Consider the following 22,563-nt stretch of genomic DNA (forward strand, 5'->3'; position numbering starts at 1 on the left):
CCTTCCGGATGCGAGTAGGAGCGATCATCCGTTGCAACGTAACCGTTCTAGGTCTTGCTTTTCAAATTCCTAGCTTCCTGAAAATAGACATAGGCACTAGATTTATACTCGCTCCTAGATCACATAATGCCTTACCAACATAATGATTTCTAATTGAACATGGGATAGTGAAACTCTGTGGGTCTTTCAACTTTGGAGGTAATTTATTCATCAACATTGTTGTGGAACCTTCAGTAAGAGCGACAATCTCAAATTCTCCCAATCTGCGCTTCTTTGACAATATAACTTTCATAAAATTCACATAATTGGGCATTTGCTCCAAAGCTTCAACCAGTGGTATGTTAATATGGAGTTGTTTCAAAACCCTCAAAAACCTTTTGAACTGAACATCCTGCTTAGATTTGTGAAATCGCTGAGGAAAAGGTAAAGGTGGTCACCCTACAGGTTGCTGATATTATTTTGCCATGGCATTCTTGTTGACAACATAATTTGGGTCTGCCACAATATTTTTTTGCTTACCATTTTCCAATTCAGTACATTTTTAGATGACTCTGGGATCTTTACCTGGTTGTTATTCGAGTTATCATCTCCTGCCATGGCACCTTGAGCAATGTCATCAAGCAGAGCTCTTTTTCTAAAAGTTATGGTCTTGCACTACTCCTTCCCTTGTGATCTTGAATTTTTGGTACCACTCGACAATGCCTCTTGTGGTCTTGAATTTAAAGCATTCACTCTGAATTACAACATCATTCTTGTCTATATATTCTTTCAGCAAGCTTCAATAAATAATGATGATGAAACTAATGCCTAACCTTGCTGGACATTTTGCCTCAGCAGAGGTTGAGTATAACCAGACGGTGCATTGATAGCATTTTGTCTTTTCATATTGTTAAAATTCCTTGTACCTTGATTATTCCAACTAAAGTTCAGATGATGCTTCCACCAAGGATTATATGTGTTGGAATAAGGGTTGTTGTTCTAGTTGAAATTACCCATGTAGCACACAAATGCTAGATTTGATGGGCATTCATCAAACACATGGCCCTCACCAAAATAAACACATGATAGCTCAGCTGATTTTATCTCCTGGACTACAGTAGGCCTTTTTATTGTTTTAATCATAATAGCCAAAGAAGACACATGGGCTGTCAATGAAATGATTGCGTCCAGCTCTATAGTACTAGCAACTCTCTTGCTCGTCCCAACTCTTGTGGTAGGATATTGATAATCATTGCTGGCAATCTTTTTTAAAGTCTTATATGATTCATAATAAGATTTATCCAACAAAGTACCATTGGTTGAAGCATCAACTACCATGTTTGTATGTGCATTCAGCCCATTATAGAATATCTTCATCTGAGTCCATTGTTCAAACCCATGCTTTAGGCATTTTTGGATTAAATCTTTAAATCATTCCCAAGCTTTATATAGTGTTTCATCCTCCAATTTTTGAAAATATGTGATGACATTTCTAACCTTGGAATTCATATTTGGGGATTATATCATAGCAAAAACCTCTGGCAAAGATCATTCCATAATGCTTCCTGATGGCAAAGCATTTAGCCATGCCTTCTCACGATCTCTTAAAGAATATGGACATAGTTTAATTAACAGAGCGTCCTCAGGAACAACCTATTACCTAAACGAGTCATAAACCTCTAGAAAAAGTCATAAATGTAGTCTTGGATCTTCAGTGGGTAGTCCACCAAACTGTCCTATTGTTTGTAACATTTGAAACATTATCAGTTTCAATTCAAGCAGCTGAGAGTGTATTTTTGGTCTGACTATCCTTGGATTTAGGTCATCCAAAATTGGCACAAAAATTCTCTCGGATTGGTCTATCTCGATCATCTATCACCCCATGAATATGAGGATTAGCTCTCTGACCATTCAAATTATCATTTATACCAGGTATCACCCTACGAGTAGGAGGATTAACATCTTAACCATTCGGATTATCATTGAGGCCAGGATCATTCCTGTTCCTAGCCATTTTTTGAAGTTCTTTATGCCTTCTTTGTAAAGTTCTTTCGATCTTTAGGTTAAAATGATATTCTTTGTTATTAGGAATGCCTCTTCTCATGTATTGATGGAAAACCTGTGGAAATTAAAGTAAACTAAGTTAAATAAAACTAATGAAATTAAGTAAAATAACCAAACCAAAGTACACCAAGTTGTCAATCCCCGGCAACGACGCCAGAAACTTGTCACGTGTGAATATGATATGCGAATTGTACAGGTATACACGTCGAATCAAGTAATAAAGTGATAAGTGAGATTCTCTCCACAGGGATCGGATTAGGTATAGAAATGGTATAGAAAAGTTGAGTTAAGTATGCAGTGATAAATTAAAATAATAAGATAAGTGTGAAATATATAGTAACTAATATTGGAAAATGCTAAGGCAAAGCAAGAGTAAAAATGCAATAGCAATTACGAGAATAATTACGTGAATAAATTGCGAGCAAATAAATAAATAACTAAGAATGTTATGGAAAAGATGCTGCAACAATGGGTTGAAGGTCTACGATTTTGATTGGAAGGTTGGGATTACTAAGAATCTGCCCTTACTTCTAGTAATGCCTCAGTAAAATCATACTTATCTACTACTCAAAAGAGACCTAAAGTGACCTGCTTATTTTGAGAGCAAAGTCTCAAGTTACTTGGCCTATGTCTATAGGCCTTATCACTGTACCCTACACTATGACCTGCTCATTCCATATGAACGTTGCTCTATGCCTAGAGTCTACTACAAGTATTTGTCGAGTACTTGCTCATATCATTCAATTACGACCCAACTAATCCAACCTTTTTAGAATTAGATTCAGTTTTATGGGCATACTGCACATTCATCTATGTCTAGAGAATATATGCATACAGTTGGAAATGAAAAAATTGAACAAAATAGTAACTTAAGTCAAATATATGCTTCAAATATTAAAAAAATAATTTTTTTCATCATATAATCCCAACCCTATGAGATTTAGCTCAGGGGTCGGTGATTAAAATTCAATTTTGAAATAACACCCAATATTATTTTAATCAAATTAATTCATGGAAAACATTATAAGAAATAATGGAAGAACTTAGGAAGATGATTGGCACCAAATCAAATTGCAATCCAGCAACACAGTGTCCTGTGATGGCTAAGAGGGACTACCTTCGATCTCCCCTTTTCATCTCTACTCAGCCGCTACCCTCAACTATTTACTTCGGGTCTCCATAGTTAGGGCTTCCTCCTTCAAATTTTTTATAGGATTTTTCTTCCTAGAATAGCTCCAACAGCCTATGATATCCTTTCCTCTTTTTTAGGCAAATTTTTTTGGTACAAGTAGAGTTGAGTTGAAACTGGTATGCGCTGAATGTTGACTCAGTCATCTTCTTGAATTGCCACGACATATAAGATGGCAAACTACCCAACCTTTTGTCCTGGCAAACCTCCACTCCTCTATTTCATTCTCCGTATGTTGCACCTAACAAACCACCAAACATAACCCTTCCATACGCAATTACAAACATCTAACATGTAAACATAGCCCAAGCTCCTAATGCAAATGATAAAAATACTAAATAAATGTCCTAAATTCCACTAAGTGTACCCAAGTACAAGCAATTATCTAGGTCTACAGGCATAAAATATAAATCTTTTCGAGAGTTATCAGTGGCGGGTTAGTAGTGACCTCCAAGAAGCCTATCCTTCTTAGGGAAACTTTCTTCTCAATTCAGAGATAAACATCTCTACTTACTTGAGTAATCTAGCTTACCTTTAGGTATCTAAGTGTCTTTAAACTAACCCAGTGCGAAAGGTGGATCTGTAATTCCTACTTACGGTGGTTTCTGGCCTACAAGTGTTGGCGGAGTCTCTAGCTTACATCGTGTACCAGATTGTTCTCACGGAAAAAATTAATTGCTTGAGCCTATATGAGCACACGCTAATTCTAGCGGATTCATGTTGCACGATTCACCTAGGCGTAGTCTTCCATTTTTCTATTTACTGAGGGGTTGACGATACCATTCCCTAGATCGACAAGTGTCAAAAATGAGTTTGGGGACGGGAATAATTTAGTACCTTTTTTTCAATCAAATCTTCTTTTAGACGTTTAGTTATTTAAACCAATACTAGTAAAACCCCCTTTTATCCAATATCAATCTTTCCCCTAAATTTTCTTATTATTTGAGTTCGATCTTGAACCCTAAGTCTTCTACCTTTACTCTCTTCTTCCTTTTTACTCTTTTACCCGAAATTACTTGCCTTCTGTGAGCATTTCTTACGTTCCAGGCAATTCTTTCTTTCTACTTTTTCTTTAGTTGCACATCGTATTGTTATGTCCGGGTTTGCAAAGACATCTAATGAACGGGACAAGGGTCCCGATCCTTGGAATTAGAGGGGCCCCCAATTAATTCTACTGTGATGAATGACGGCGGTTCCTATCTCCCAGTGATTAGTACTTTTTCCAGGATCCCACTGTACAGGTGTTCCACCACTCAAGAAGAAATGGTAAACCATTTGGCAACCCGTGGCATCCATTTTCCCAACTATGCATATCAAATTTATATTGTGATAGGGGAGAGATGCCTAAGAGAATCCAGTGAAGGCTTCATCCTACCCCTTTATTTATTGGAAGCTGGTTTCCATCTCCCTTTACATCCTTTTCTCGGCGGTTGCTTAAAGAGTATGGGATCGCACGAAGGCAATTGTCTAGTCTATCTTGGTGGATCTTGATGGCGTATTTGCTGCACTGTAGTATTCCCAACGAGTCACCCCTTCTTGGCCTATTCTAATGCTTTTATCAATTGAACGTTTTGGTATAACGACCTTCAATTGGTATGGTTTACTTTAGCATTCGCTAGGGCCGTAAAATTTTACTTAAAGATTGGGCTCCAGACCTTTATCTAGACTGCATTAAATATAGGTGAAAAACAGACTCCCTAATGATTTTGACCTTCCTAAGAGGTGGTCTATTCCACTGAATCTACTTTTCAACAATCCCAGCCTTTAGACATTGAGATCGTTGTAGCACAAATTGATAGATTACATCTAGGGTAGATTCTAGAGTTAAAAAGACTCTTTACTCTTAGGAACATCTTTTGCTAGTACTTGGAGGGAAGGAGCCGAGACGGTTGGCGTGCATTCATTCATTATTTAGGTGTAGAACCTAGGATAGTTTAGCCCGTCAAAGAGACATGCATTCTTTCTATACTATGTGCAATATTCCACCCCGCTGCTGGCTTACCTCAACTTTGAGGTTCAGGGGTGAGTCTTCGGGTAGGGACTTAACTAAAAACATTGTTCACCCTACTATTCTTCTTGCAGGTCCTACTCATTTCTTGCCCCCGACACCCCTGTTCTGACTAGGAGTCATGGATATTGAGGCCCTATTTGAAAGTGCACAACAATCTATCGATCCATTTTCTTGAAGTAAATGACTAGGTAATAGTAGCCGCAAGAGGCTGAGAGATGAAACGGGGTTCCTCTAGTGCCGCGGAGAGTAACGCATTAGGTCACCCCACCACCGACCTAGAAAACAGTCAGTATTTCTAGATAATGGATCCCCTATTCCTCTATCAATACCCAACATGACATTCCCTTCACTAATTTCCCCCATACGTTCTTTGTCTTTAAATCTGGTTCATTCTGAGCCTCGTGTTGAGTCTACCAATGTTGTAGACCCACCTATTATCACCCTAGCTTCCCACACATCCCCTATTGGTTCCATCACTTATACTTCCCCTTCAGAGGTAGTTCAAACCTTCTTCCCTTGGCAAAATCATCTCCACATAGGCTAGTATCCTATTTCTGTCCAACAGCAGCAGGACTAGGAGCTATCCCCAGAATTAAAGGATTTAGCCTACCCTTATCCTTCTTCTGGATTTATAAGACCACTCTTCGTGAGTCGGTGGGTTTCTATTCCATGCTATCAAAAAAGAGTGATCTCGTGAGCTGGGCTCTCTTGTAGGCTTGTGCTGAAACTGAAACCAAGCAGGCCGAGTTAGAAAGGGCCCTTCTCTTTAGTGAGCAATCTCTTGCCCAACTTCGCTAGTGACATGAGGCTTCTATCCAGTAGATTGCTGAGCTCACTAAATCTATCTCTATTTGGGAGACCAAGTACAAATCCTTAAGGACCAGAACAAGGGAGTTGAAGGAAAGGGTTCTCTAGTTGAAGGCTCGCGAGTAATAATACCTCACCAATTTAGAGTGCATCGAGAAGTAGAACGATGAGGCATTGCTGAAGTACAAGGCAGACACCTAATAAGGCATTCAAGATTTCCTTCCTAGGTTAATGGACAACCTAGTATTGCACGCACAGGTCATTCTAGGTCATTTTGACCTAAGTCAAGTAGATTTCGATTGTCTTTGCCAATTTTACGAATACCGAGCTTAGCTTTAACGTTTACAGCCCTTTGGGAACGAGTTGGGAAGAATTTTAGAAGGAATTGAGTGAGTTTGGAAAATTATTTTACACCTGAAACATGGATGCATCCGACCCTAATTCTCCAAGAGAGTCCGCTCCAAGGGAGAATTAAAATGCTCAGAAGTTTTGTAACAATTTCCCTTGACTTTCAATGGAAATTTATTTCTTTTTCTTTCTCTCCTTATCATTCATGCTTTGTCTCACGTTTCTCTCCTTCGACTATGATGTGCCCAATACTATCCATCATCATCCGAACAACTGCATTCATTTCTTTAATATTCGTTAGTCTCATATAATGACCCGAGTGACTCAGCTAGACCTATCATAACATGCTTATGGGGATATACCTTACCTTTATATGTTTAGAGGATCGGCTAAATCGAAGTTTTGATACCACTAAGTTTCTAACACACATACCAGGACCTGCTCTCTGAGTTTGAGTTCTGGATGATAAAAGTCCTAAATATTTGGCTAAAACAATTTGAATTATGTTCTCAACTAATTAACAGTACACAATAGTCTATACTAGCATATACATCTTTTAAAATCGCTTCTTTACTGACTGTAAAACTTTAAAATATTATGGCTTGACTAAAACCTTGAAGTATAATCCTTTAGGAGCACCCCACTACATGCATGTTACAACTACCGATCCCTTTTTCTTCAGGTTGGCAAAGTTTGGCTCAACCCTCTGCTCAATTTTGAAGTGAAATCTTTATCCTACAAATAATTAAACTGTTGGTAAGTTCGATAGAACTTAGTGAGTATCCGCGTGATAGGCATATATTGAAAATTTAAACTTAAAGAATGAATCACTAAAGGATATTTCCCTACTCCCTAGTCTCCCTTAGCCATTAGCAGATTGTATCAATATGGTCTTTTTCTGTGGCAGATTCCTTCTATGCCAATACTAGGGACTTTAAACCATGTCATCATAATTCACACTGTAAACCATATCAAATTGGATTATTCCACAGTTCATACTGTAAACCATATCATCATAATTTAATCAAATTGTTAGCTCGGTCAATCAACCAAAATAGCCAAAAGAGGGTGAATTGGCCTTTAAAAAATTTTTGGAAACAAAAGAACAAAGTATGAAACAATGAAACCTAGAATTTGGAGTGGTTTGACCCCAATTGTGTACTCCACTACCTTAACTTTCCACAAATAAGGATTTTCCCAAATTCACTAATTTGATGAACCTTTCAAGAAATAATCCTTACAAGATAAGGATGTTTGCTAATTAACCACTAAAAGAAAGAAAACACTTGAGTTGATAGAAAAACAATAAATGCTCACAAGTGTATACAAGAAAATATGAAGAATTTAAGCACAAAGATTGATAGGATGACTTTTTGATTCTTTTGCACTCTCTTGTTATTGTTGAATCTTTGGAAGCTAATATTTATACTCTCAAATTGATTTTCAACCGTTGTAGCTGTTGTAGAATTGAATAGAGTAGTTGGGGATGTAAAAACCAATGCATTAATGTAACCTGCAACAACATGTATCAATACTTTTTTATGGGTACCGATACCTACAACATTTAATATTTAATTTAGTGATCGTTGGTCCTTATTCACATCGATACCTGAATAAATTTATTATACTTGATGAAAGGTATCGATATTTTTTTATGCATATCGATACTAGGGTAATTTCTTGAATAATTTTCAAAATATCGAACCTTAAAACCATATCAATACCAGGGGAGGGTATTGATAAATTTTATTATAGGCATCGATACTTAACAGTTTTGCTTAATTTTCCCTCACAGTCAGAATGCAAATTTCGTATTGATACCATAAGAGGTACCTATAAAAATGTGAAGGTATCGATACTTAATGATAAGATTTGATATTTTTACTGTGCTTAAAAATTCCAGTATGACAATTTTGTATCAATACCAGGCATAGGTATCGATAAAAATGTCTAGGTATCGCTACTTAATGAAAAGTATCAATAATTTTTTAATTTTTCTCAATGTTTCTAAACTTTGAAGCTTAAAACAATTTTATAAGTATCAGAGAGTAGTTTTTCACTGATTTAAAAAAAATTTAAACTTGTCCGAGTATTTTCTAAGTGTTCAAAGTTTTTGAGAAATCTTTACTTTGAACTTCATTAAGTGTTTGTTCAAAACATTTTTATTCAAAACATTATGTTTTTATATCAAAATATTTTATCAAATAAAGCTTGGTTTAACAATCTCCCTTTTGATATAATAAAATATTTTGGTAAATTTGTTTTTGAATAGGATACTCCCCTTTCTAAAATTTAATTTCAATTAAAGGCTCATTTTATTTTTGAAAATCGTCACAAAATTGTTGAATTGAAAGAGATGTTATCAACCAATTTACCTTTCTTTCTCTCTTTGGGTTATATAAAAAATAAACAAATGAATCTTAAGAGGAAAAGAAAGTTGTTAGTTCAATGATATATAAGCCATTAAGGACAAAGATCTAACCTGAGATATAAACATTAAAGTATCTTATCATACTATATAAACACGAAAGTGCAAACATAGAAATAGGAAAACTATGTAAATATCCAAATAAGCCATGAAAATGAATGAATACAAAATGAGTCCTAATTATCTTGAGGAAGTAGTGGCGATGGAGGGAATTGAGACATAATATAAGCAAGATGCCCCTCTATCACAGTCATCCTAACATCTAAGACTCTAACATCATCTCTTAAGGAGCCAATTGCTCCAAGTATAGTTAGAGTGTCAGCTGAAAATGTTTGATCTAAAGGTGGAGCAGGCGTTGGAGGAGGAACTTGCTCTTAAGGTGGAACCGGATCGAGATGGCCGCTAACATCTTCATCCTTATCTTTATGGATTTTGGGTTGAGCACCCTTAATGTAACACCCCAGATCCAACCAAGTGGGTTTGACCCAAATCTGGAAAACTACATAAGCAACCAAAGTGACTCTCCGTTACCTCCTAACCTAACCTCCAACACCCCACATAGAAATAACAAATATTGTGCATAATAATAACACAATATCAAATATAGTTCAAAAACTCATCATGTAAACATGCGAGCTCACAAAACCACAAAGAAAGATTCACATGACTAATAGCAACAAGACTTAAGAGTTCGCAAACACAACTTAGGCTTTGCATACAACAACATAGTTTGCACAACAAGAAATCACATAAGTTCATAGTGCAGTATAAGGCATTAGTTCGTATACTTGTTAGACTTTGTGTAGCACATCACGTAACTCCTGAGCTTTTCATAAAAACAAAGATTCACGTAGCATTAAAGATCTTAGAAGACATCATGATTTCATAAATAACAGGCTTCACAAGCAAAAGAAACACATAAGAAAGGGTTAACATTCATTTAACAAGGTTCGCAATTATAGGGTTACACATGTAATTATCGAGGTTGAATAAAAAAATTATGCTTAATAAAAAATCAAACTTACATATAATAGTCAAAGAAATATACATAACATCCGTGCATGAGTAAACATCATCTTTATTTATAATAAAAGATAATCAAATATTCTAAGTCATGGTTTGTAAGTAATGTAACTAATACCGTAAAGAAACTACTTTGAATAATAGGATATAATAAATCTAAAACCCATGTAAAGGAAACCCAATCACCTATTTTCCTAGGTTCACTAATATAAGTAAAGGAGAGAACCTCATCACTGCTATCCACTACCTATTTACCTACGAACTAAGAGAGGAGTGGGTGAGTTCATTGCAAAATAAGTTAATAACTAGAAATCCACATGGTATGCTTAAAACATAACTTAAAATAGAAAGAAGGCTTAGTTTTCAAACCGTTTTGCATACTGGGTTCGTGGGTGAGGTTGCGAGACCCAATTCACAAATCCTGTCAGAAAACATAGGTTTTGAGCAGTTTCAAAAACTTAATTGCCAAATATCAAAGTTTGTTAAGAGGGAACACCTTAAGTCGTGAGGCCTATTTTTCTTATACAAAACATTTAAAAACTTGAGTCTGGGTTCGCCTTAGGTCGCGAAGCTAACTTACACACACTTTTCAAAAATCTCAAATAAGGTTCGCCTTAGGTCACAAGACTAGTTCACACATACTTATCAGAATTACTTAAAGAGTCCAGAAACATGTCCCATAAATGCAACGCAAGGAAATACACTCTCCTATACACCAAAATGTCTCGGTGAATGGAGCGTAGCTCGACATTCCCTTATCCCTCCACATGTACTAGGGCCACAATGCCCAAAATCACAGAAAAGCTTTACTGAGAAGCTTATTGGTGAGTACTCATAATCCTTTGTTTTACCAATATATCCAACATGGCTTACAAAGGAGCTTGCGCAGAGACATATCTCAAAGAGCTCGTATAGGGAGCTTACTTATCACAGAGAGCTCACACAAAAGCTTATAAAAACAAATTTTATAAAACCGTCTTTTAAAACATACTTAAAAACATCGGGTCACTTAGGAGCTCGTATAAAACATATCTTTAAAACACAGCTTAACAACATGTTTTGAAAATAGAGTCTTAGAACTTGAAAATAGGGTTTTGCAAAAACTTATCTTGGAGACTTGGTTCCAGAAACATAATTCTTTAGAAAGCATAACTGTTAACATACTTACAACAAAATTCAAATTATTCTTTTGAAAATATGGCATTTATCATAATTCTGATAAATCCCCAATCACTCAAACTTTTGAAAACTTAGTAAAGAACATACTTATGTCAGAACCCAGTCAGTCACTGAAGTACTGAGAAACCTAAACAAGCTTGGCTTTACCTTTATCCTTATTGGTAGATGGTTCCCGAGATTAAGATTCAACAACAGCATTTGGAGGAATTTCTCAATATTCGTTTTAAATTAAAAGTAATTAAATTTTATTTTGATATTTTGGGTTTGTAATAAGTTTAGGTATGGACTATGGCATAGGATTTTATTTTAGGGATTTTAAAAACTGCATAGATCAGTATTTGATAAGATTTTGCTTGAAACTCAATTTCTAAAATAGAATCCGTCAATAACACATTTTTCCGTTGCATTTCTGGAAAATGAGTTTTTAATAAAATTAGACTTAGTTTTCAAAATTATTAATTTTACAAATGATTTTTGAAAGACATTTGATTTATGAAGTTAATATGTTTTTATTTTCAAATAATGATGAATAGCCAAGTTCTCCAATTTTGAATAAAAGACAAATGAGTGAATGTTTACAATTGATATATTATTTATTTCAATTCTTGAAATTTGCATGATTTTGATGAAATTAAAATAAATATTTTATTTCATTTGTTTTGAATTGATAAGCCGATAGTTTGAAAATAATTTTTTCAAAATTTTGAAAGTTTATTTCGGTCATTTTCGTGAACAAATGGTTTTCGAAATGAGATTGAAAATAAAGTTGAACATTTGATTTTACTAGTTTTGAACGAACTAGGCAAATGGTTTAAAAAAAGTACGTTTCAAATCAACAAAGTTTTTTTGGGCCATTCCGGTGGCCAATGTAGCTTTTCAAATCCTGCCATAATGATTGGGCGGGTTTGGGGTGTTACATTTAGTGGTATCAGAGCCTGGTTTAAAACTTGGACCTTTAATTTTTATTTTTAGTCTACATGCAAAACTGAAAAGGGTAATTTTGGAATTATGCCACAAGAAAATTCTCACAAGATTTTTAAAACATTTAAAATCTGAGAACTCTGATGTTGTTCTGAAGTTAGTACTGTCACTGCTAAATTGTAGACAAACATTAAGATTGTATTGTTTAAAATTATAGATTAGAACTGTAAACCTTAGATTCTAAACAATCAGGTAGTAGGTAGACGCTTTAGTTTTGAACTATAGATGAACATAAAATTTTAAGACTCAAGAAAGCGATATGAAAACCTGAGGTATGTTATTTTCGAGGAGTGCAATGTCGAGTAGCTCAAGAATATTTTTTAGCTTAACCCTGAGACAAATGGCATCGTTAATGCATCTATCGCTGGAGGTAGAAATCAAGAGATTAGGGATAATGTAATATCTCAAGCAAAGTTAGGAGTTTTAGAAAGGATTTTTGAGACTACGATGAGAAGAACAAATATTAGAAGCAAGTAAGTGATTGGAACGCAAGAGAAAGGAAAAGAACGAAGTACGGACTAAGAGCAAGTCTTGTTCTACTGACCCAAATTCACAACCTTTGAAGTGAGCCAAAGAGGATAAACCACAACAAAACGTTGTAAAATTTAATACTAGAAGTTCTATTGGATCAATGAGAAAATTTTTTTGTAAGTATTGTAATAAACGACATTCGAGCGAGTGTAGGAAAAAGTTAGAAACATGCCTGGGAAGTGGGCCATGGAGCTGTAATATCTCATTTTTCAGTGGTAATGGAATAGTAGTTTTGGGGCCACAAATTCTGACATGTGAAGTCATGTTTTATGGTTTAGCCAATATTTATAGAATTACATTAGGGTCGTATTAAGTTTTAGTGAAGAAATTTTAATGTTTACTTAGTCAAATTAAGAAAAATGACTAAGTTGTAAAAGGTTCAAAATCTGGACGTAATTTAATTATAATGATTTGATAGCTTAACTATCAAATAAAAGAGGACTTATGAAGTAATTTGTCCAGAAAGTTTCTTGATGGACGGCTTAAGGCTTGAAAATATGTTAAAATGCATGTTTAATTTTAACGGCAATTTTGTAATTAAGATAATATAGTTTAATAATTAAAAAAAAATTGAGTATCATCTTCCCTAAATGGTTCTTCCACTGAAAATAAAAAAGAAATCCACCATTTTTTTTGCTAGCAAGGTTCAGTTAAAGTTGCCTTTGCATGTGAGTTCAATTTAAGCTTATTTCTTATAATTTTTATGTTTTTGGGAACACTGCAACTAGGTCAACTAACCCATAGCTTTTTTTTTTTGAAGCTATTAAGATTTTTTAAATGTACCATGGATGAAGTATTATGAGATTAGTTGATGAATTAGAGTTATTAATTGTTGGTTATGAATAAATTATAAAGTGTGTTTTGTTAGTTTTTGAGTAAATGATTAAATTGATGAAATGTTAGAAGTGATAGGGAATTTTAGTGAATTTAGACTAAATGTGGGCTGGATATGGTGGGGTAAAAAATCAGCTAGTATGTTATGTTATAAAGTTTCGTTAATTTTGGTATTTTGAGGTAGGGACTAAAGTGTAATAAATGTAAAAGTTTAGGAAAATTTATAATTAATGAAAAGTTAAGGGTCTTATATATTAAATTGATTATGAAATGTATGTGAATTTAATAGAACGTATTTAATTACTATATAGATAAAGACACAAGTCATAAACACAATAATTGAGGAAATGGAAAAATTACAGAGCAGTCATTGCTTTTGAATCGCAAGTGGATCGTATGTAAGTTCATAGTATTTCAATACGTAAATGAAAGTTACTTGTGTTTTATATTGTTTTTCTCTAATAAATTCATTATATATATGTGAATTTATTTTGGTACCTTGAATGCAAATACGTGCCCCTATTGTACTTCGGTACCCTTGAATGCACAGACAAGCCCCTGTTGTACTTCGGTACCCCTGAATGCATAGACGTGACCTGTTGTACTTCGATACCCCTGAATGCACAGATGTGCCCCTGTTTGTACTTCGGTAGCCCTTGAATGCATTATAATGTCTTAGCATTTCACCATTTGTGCTCTTGAAACTTTGAGAAATTACTTAATATGTGAACCGAGTTTAATTATATTTAGAGTAAATGTTGTACTATATCCTTACTAAGCTAGGTAAGCTTACAAGTTTTCTTGGGTTGTTTTATAGATAATCGTTATTGACTTTTTGGAATGATCAATCAACCAGCTCATGCTATCCATCAAAGTCAGTAGTTTTTGCATCATATTTATGGGTAGTGGCATGTATATATAGATGAATATATAAGTTTTGTGAATGTTGATATATGTAGTTAATGAGTGAGATTTGAGGTTTTGTTAGAGTGTAACAGCCCGATTTTGGGTCTAGTTGGAACAGTGGTTTTGGAACCACAAATCTGAGGTTAGAAAGTTATTTTAATATTATTTTTGGTATTTAAAGCATGTGATTATATATGTGTGAAAGTTACGTATAGAAATTTTACTATTTAAATGCTTAATTCGGTAAAAAGGACTAAATTGCATAAAGTGTAAAAGTTGTGTTCTATAAGCTAAAAGTGTCTAATAGCTATACAACATTAAATTTTAAGTCCTTATATGGTAGTTAGACCATAAATGGTGATAGTGGAATGTGTTGGCTTGACATTTTTGAAATTAGTAATATTTTATAAGGTTATAAATGTAAAATAATTAATAATGATAAAATAACATAAGAATTATATGTCCATCTTCTTCACAAAAACACTTCAACTGATTCTAACATGGAGAAACCATAGCTAGAGTTCGGCCATGCTTATTTTGCTTGATTGGTAAGATATTTTGTACCGTTTTTAATTATTTCAATGTTTTTGAAACCATTGCTTCTTGTTCTAGCTAGCCCATGCCCTAATTTTTGAATTTGTCGATGAATTTGTGAGTTGCAATTGATGATAGCTTGATGTTTTTGAATGTTGATGATGGAAAATGAATAATTGTTGATAGATTAATATGTTTCGTAAAGTGATTTTTGACAAAAATGTCAAATAGGGATTAAATTGTGAAATATACAAATTGAGTGGTTAAAATGTGAAATAATGAAAGTTTTGGGCTGCTAGGGGCACTATAGTAATTTGGCTAAGCTTATATTGAATTGTGTGAATTTTGTCTATTTGTGAAATTGGGACTAAATTGAATAAATGTGAAACTTTAGGGGCTAAAGTGCAAAAATGTCCAAATAGGTATTTTTGGATGAAATTGAATGAATAGGTGATTATATGAGTTAAATTTGAATTCATATAGATCAAGAAAGAAAGAAATTGAATTTAGATCGGGGGAAATCAAAAGTTGACTAGTAGTTGATCCGATCTGTTCGTTTTCGTATGAGGTAAGTTCGTGTGTAAATAATGCAACACCACATTATTATGTATTTAATGTTTTCATATAGCATGAATTTTATAACTGCTTTTTGAATTCGGTTGATGATGTTCCAATATCGATTTGAGATTTCATGTAAGACCATAGTTGGGCTATTGGCATCGATACAAGATTTCCATGTAAGACCATGTCTGGGACATGGCATTGTTACGATACATTATGTACGAGTTTTCCTAAGTATCGTTAGTGTTCCAAGTGGTTCAACAGGTAATCTAAAGATTATGCCAAAGAAAAGACAAGGTATGATCATGTTTAAAGGATACAAGTATGTACGAAAAATTCATGAGTAATGAACTCGATGTATATTAGACATTTTGACAAGAATGTAAATGAGTAAGTCATACTTATGAGAATGATCTTGTGATGACCTTGTGATTATAGGTCTATACTTATGAGGTATAAATATGTGGTAAATTTTATTGATGATTGTGTGAGGCTTTTAGGCCAAAATAAATTGAGACATGATATGTTTAAGTCTTTGTGGTTAATGTATAGGTGAAATTGGCCAATGAATGACATGTTAATATATGATAATGATTAGCTATTAGAATGGCTAATTATGAATATGCTTTGGTGTTATGTGTGTCGAAATAAGTGTTAATACAAAGAAAGCATGAAAGAGTAAAATTTGCAATAAAACAGTTTTCGAAAATAGTAGTTGTATAACTTTGAAAAATCACCAAAAAATTGTGGGAATCGCATTAGAGGTTGAATAAGACATGAAATTAAATCTTATTGAGTCTAGTTTCATATAGAAGAAACGGTGTAAGCAAAAGAATCTCATATTATGAGATATTTGAATTTTTCTGAGATAAGGTTAAAATGATTTCAGAATCCCCTGTTCTGACTTTGGAAAATCATTAAAAATTGTATAAAAAGAATTATGAGTTAGAATTTATATGATTAAAATTATTATTGAGTCTATTTTCAAGAGAAACAACCAGGAACACCATCCGAATCTCATACTAAGAGATAATTAACTTTTAGAAAAGAAAGGTCAAAACTATCAGACAGCAAAATAGGGATGACTTTGAAGAATTAACTGTACTTATTGGCTAAACCAAAAATTCTAAAAATTTTATGGTAAGAAGATATGTGAGTCTAGTTTCGGGAAAATCAAGCAGAACTTAATTTTGAGTTCCGTAGTGCAAGATATAAATAATTTAGTGACTATAACTCGAGTAGATAGCTTGATGTGAACATGAGTAAATAGTGGAACTATGTGCAATTATGATTGTATTATCTTGAGAACATATTGTGAGGATTGGTAAAAACATGTTAACAGTTTTCTTATTATTTACATACCAACTTACTAAGCTATATAGCTTACCCTCTTTCTTTCTTTTTCCTATAGTGTCACAGATACTAGCTCGGGTTGGAGATCGTCGGAGATTCTATCACACTATCAAGCTATTGGTCGGTATCAACGTATTAAAGCATTTTAATTTTATGGCATGTATAGTGACTCAGTCATTTCATGTATGAGTTATTATGTTTTGGCCAAATGTTTTGGCTTGTAATGGTTAAAGGTTTGATTTATGTGTAGCCACATAACTTGGCTTATATTGGCTAATTGGTTGTAAGCCTATAAATATATTAATTATATGTCAAAGTCTTGTGATGTGAATTGTGTTTGCATGATACCTGATGAGTTGTGGGACCCTTATTTGTTGATGACATCATAAGCAGAGAGTTACACAGGCTGAGGACACGGGCATGTCCCGAGCTACATGGGCATGTGACCCTCCAAAACATGAAAATTTTCTTAGTGTTCCAAAGTTTTTGGTTTTGTTCATAACCACTTCCAACATATGTTTAGGGCCTCGTAGGCCCTTATAAGGGACGGTATGCATGTGTATAAATAGTTTTAAATTGAATGAAATTTTATGGCCCAGTTTTGTATGGTTGCTTGTGTTTAAGACCGATAATGCCTCGTAGGCGTTCCATAGAGTACATTTTGTAATGATGGAACAAGTATGTACAAATAATGCATAGACGAATACCTTGATGTGTAGTTGTTGAATGATGTGGTTTAAAGTTGTGGTGTGATGCTTTATTTTGTAATGACATATGTAGGGAAGTATTTTGATTGTTTTTTGAGACTATGCTTTAGTATGTTAGCCTATCTAAATGTTTTGGTATATGTTTTAGTTTAAGGCTTTGTTGTTTAAATAGCTAAATACTAGTTCAAATATAGCAAAGTTTGGTATGAATGTGAATCATGAATGTTTAATGCTTTTTTAATATATTGGAAAATATAAAATGTTGTACCAGTGAGGGTACATTGGTTAGGCACTTAAGATGATTGTTTTGACATGTTTTGAGCATGTTTACTTTTGTTTTGAATAGGTTAAATGGCTAGTAATTGGGTTTCTTAGTGTCCAAATAAGCATGATTTGGTAAACTTGATGTTTAAGGTTCATTTTGGTGCACATGGCCTAGAACATAGGCTGCCACACGACCATGTGCCACACACGGTCTGAGACACGGCCCACGACACGGTCGTGTGTATCAAGTCAGTGAGTCACGTGATCTACGACATGATCATGTGTATTTAGCTAGAGAGTTTCATGGCCTACGACACGGCTGTAAGATCAAAGTCACTAAGTTACATGGATAAAGACACAGGCTGGGACACGACCGTGTATCCCAACTTCGAATGTCCACACGGTCTGATATATGTCACACGGCTGTGTGACCCCTACATCTCAAATTTTCATGTTTTCCTCAAAAAAATTTTATTTGTCTCAATTTGATCCCTGATTGTTTCTAATGTACTTTTAGGGCCTCATAAACCCGAATAAAGGCCCATGTGCATATTTATTCTATGATATGACATATGTTTTTAAACTAATTGAATACTTGTAATGGAATTAAGATAAATTGTTTTGGTTTGGTTCTGTAACACTCTGAACCTTAATCTGGCAACGAAGACGTCATATGGGTGTTACAGGAGCACTATGTTACAAATTGTCCATGACGTGATCCTGTTTAAATGCAAGCTTTGACTCAAAAATAGAATCAAAGACTAGTTTATGTTTCTAGGCATCGAGAGGATTGAGACGCATCTGGCGTAAATGAACGTACTTTTACGATCCATTCTAATCGTACCTTGCATTGATTGAAAATTTGGTTCTACCTAAATATTTTTTTAATAGCGTATTTGTGAAATTGAGAATTTGGGAATGCAGAAATTGTTAGTGATATTTCTATAGATAGTCCCCTGAGACAATACATGAAATAGGAACTCATTTGGAGATTTAAGGTGAATTATTGGAACTACATTGGCGTAACACCCCAAACCCGGTCTAAACGTTATGACCGAATCTGGTGATGTCACATTGTAACACCCCTTACCCGTATTCGACGCCGGAATAGGGTACGAGGCATTACTAGAAGACATACATTTGCATACGTATTAAACCGAGTTACAAAATTTCATCCGAATTAAAACTTTTAAATTATTAATGTGCTTTTATAATTCTTTACAACATATCCTCGAAATATTATATTCATAACAAATAGGGCCTACGAGACCCGTTATTTACTCATGTAATTCAAAGCTTCATTTCCATTTCATTCAATTCACAATTTCTCATGTTCACAATTCAAATCAATTTCTCAATCCAATATATATATTTCAATCATCTAAGAATATAATTCAAGTTACATGAACTTACCAGGCTAAATTGCAGAAATGCTAAAATTCAAGGACATTTTGGTAATTTTCTATTTTCCTCGAATTTCCACCCAATCTTGATATAAATTAAAATTTCATTCAATTTATTAATTTAAATAATAAAAGAATTCATTTCATGCAATTTGGTCACTTTTTGACATTTTACCAATTTACCCTTAAAATATTACTTTTATTCAATTTAGTCCTTGAACCTAAAACATGCAAATTGGTCATTTTAATGAGAACTCATGCTAGTTGAATAATCATTTATTTTCCTCCTCCTCCTCTCCATTCCACATCCTTAATGTATAATATGCTTATATGTAACATTATCTATAATTCCACCATTTATTTATATATTAATCCAAAGCTGTCCACTTGAGTCATAGTCACTAAATTATTTATATCTTGAGCTACGGAACTCCAAATTAAGATCCGCTAAATTCCAATGAAACTAGACTCACATATTTTCTTACCATAAGATTTTCAAAATTTTTTATTTAGCCAATAAGTACATTTTATTCTTGAAAATTTCCCATGTTTCACTGTTTGACAGTTCCAACCCCTCTTCACTAAAAATTAATTATCTCTTTGTACATAATTTGGATGATGTTTCCATTTTTTTTTTCCTTTTGAAAATACACTTATTCAGGATTTTAAACATATAAATTTAAGTCTCTAATTATTTTTATTCAATTTTTGATGATTTTCCAAAGTCAGAACAAGGGAACCTGAATTCATTCTGACCTTGTCTTCAGTCAATCACTATACCGGAATGAAAATGGGAAAGAATCACTATGGATTTTGTATCTGGGTTACCGATGTCTCCAAAGAAAAAAGATGTCATTTGGGTAATTGTCGACCGATTGACAAAGTCCGCACACTTTATTCTGGTATGTATGGATTATTCTTTAGATAAATTGGCTGAATTGTACATATCTGAGATTGTCAGACTACATGGAGTGCCTGTCTCCATTATATCAGATAGAGATCCCCGATTTACGTCTTGTTTCTGGGACAAATTGCAAGAAGCTTTGGGTACTCAGCTGCATTTCAGCACTCAAACAGATGGTCAATCTGAGTGTGTAATTTAGGTATTGGAAGATATGCTCTGATGCTGTATATTGGAGTTTGAAGGTAATTGGGAAAGGTATCTACCTTTGATTGAATTTGCTTACAGTAACAGTTATCATTCCAGTATTGAAATGGCTCCGTGTGAAGCTTTGTACGGTAGAAAATGTAGAACAGCGTTGTATTGGACAGAGCTCAGTGAAAAGAAAATACATGGGGTTGATTTGATCCGGGAAACAGAAGAAAAAGTAAAAGTAATTCGGGATAGTCTAAAAGCAGCTTCCGATCGTCAAAAGTCATATGCCGATCTTAAACGAAAAGAGATTGAATTTCAGGTGGGTGATAAAATATTCCTAAAAATGTCTCCTTGGAAGAAAGTACTCTGGTTCAGTCGAAAGGTAAATTGAGTCCAATATTTATCGGACCATATGAAATCATAGAAAGAATTGGACCGGTCTCTTATCGATTAGCATTACCACCGGAACTCAATAGAATTCATAATGTTTTTCATGTATCTATGCTACGAAGGTATCGATCAGATGCTTCACATATTATTTCTCTGACAGAAGTGGAGATTCAGCCGTATATGACTTATAGTGAAGAACCGGTCAAGATATTAACACGGGAAACAAAGGAGCTTAGAAATAAGAAGATAAATTTGGTAAAAGTATTGTGGCAAAAACATGGGATTAAGGAAGCGACATGGGAACCGGGGGAGGCAATGAGGAAACAATACCCGAACCTCTTTATTGGTAAGATTTTCGAGGACGAAAATCTTTAAAGGGGGGAGAGTTGTAATGGCCCAAATTTAAGGTTATCGGAATAGTGGTTTCGTAACCACAAATCTGATTTAAAGAGAAAATTATTATTAATTTTTATGATTTATCGAGTGATTAGATATAAGTATTAGAGTATTGATAAGAAATTTTATTGATTGCATGCCTAAATTGCCTATTAGGACTTAATTGCAAAAGTGAGTAAATATGAGTTTTAGATGATAAAGGATTTATTTGAAATGCATAATCAAAGTAGAGGTCCTTAAATAGTAATTAGACCATAAAATTTCCATGGACAAAAATAGGCATGCATAGATAAAAATAATTAAAGTTTTAATGAAGGGTATTTTAGTAAATGAATAATAAAAAGAATAAAAAGGGAAAAAGATGGCAAAAATATCATCTTCTCCATAGCTTGCTGCCGAATTTGGAAAGACACTATAGCTAGGGTTTTCACACTTTTTCAAGCTCATAATCAAGAAGAACGAAATTCGAGGTTAGATCGAGGAAAGAATAAAGTTGAAGACTAAATTGATAAGTTTGGCTATATTTGCTACCGATGTAAGTTTACGGTAAATAGATGCAATATTTTAATAATTATTATTAATGCTGCTAATTTCCAGCAATTATGTATTTATTTCATGAATTTATTTGATATTGACTCAAGTATGAGATTATAGAGAATTGATATTAAAAAGTCACGTTGAAGCATAAGAAAGGTATCGGATACAAATGTCATGACATTTGGGTAAAGAGAACCCATGTAAGACCATGTCTGGGACATGGCATTAGCGTCCTTGAGATCATGAGAGGTCCCATGTAAGACCATGTCTAGGACATGGCGTTGGCACCGAGACGATAGGTCCCATGTAAGACCATGTCTGGGACATGGCGTTGGCACCGAGATGAGAGGTCCCCCGTAAGACCATGTCTGGGACATGGCATGGGCACCAATATGAGAACTCCCATGTAAGACCATATCTAGGATATGGCATTGGCAGTACATGAAACATCCCATGTAAGACCATGTCTGGGACATGGCTTTGGCATGTTATTATCAGAAAGAGACCCAAGTATCCTTATTATTCCAATGTGGTTCAACGGGCTAGTAAATAACTTATGTCCATGAAAGTTCAGTTAAAAGCATAAATGGCATGTTCAAGTGAGTTATAAGAGTTAAGAGTATATTACGTTACCCATTGAGAATCATCATTTCAGCAAGAGAAAAGTAAGTCATAATTATGAGTTATCTAAGTAAACAAGTAAGTGAATGAGTAAGAGATCAACTAAAGAGGAAATTAAAGATTATGTTACTTGGTTATTATTATTATTTGTGTTTAATATTGCTATTTATTTACTTGTAAACTTACTAAGCATTATGCTTACTTTGTTTATTTTCTTTTTATATAGCATTATTAATCAAAGTCGAGGATCCTTAAGACGTCGGAGATCGTCCACACTATCAACCACAACGACTCGATATTTTATGATAAACTATGTTTGAACTATGCCATGTATAAAGACTTACTTATTTTGAATGTTGTATTATGATTTTGCTAAAGAATGTTGTGTAAATATCTAATGATGAATGGTTGTCAAAATGGC

General features: G+C 34.1%; 1 non-coding gene across 1 annotated transcript; it reads left to right on the forward strand.

Moving 5' to 3' along the window:
* Window positions 1–1,372: 1,372 nt before the first annotated feature.
* Window positions 1,373–1,479, forward strand: LOC128040779 (small nucleolar RNA R71). Its single transcript, XR_008195585.1, has one exon. It is a non-coding gene; the product is annotated as a small nucleolar RNA R71 (small nucleolar RNA).
* Window positions 1,480–22,563: the final 21,084 nt, after the last annotated feature.

Source organism: Gossypium raimondii, chromosome 4 (assembly GCF_025698545.1).
Source record: "Gossypium raimondii isolate GPD5lz chromosome 4, ASM2569854v1, whole genome shotgun sequence".
Classification (NCBI taxonomy): domain Eukaryota; kingdom Viridiplantae; phylum Streptophyta; class Magnoliopsida; order Malvales; family Malvaceae; genus Gossypium; species Gossypium raimondii.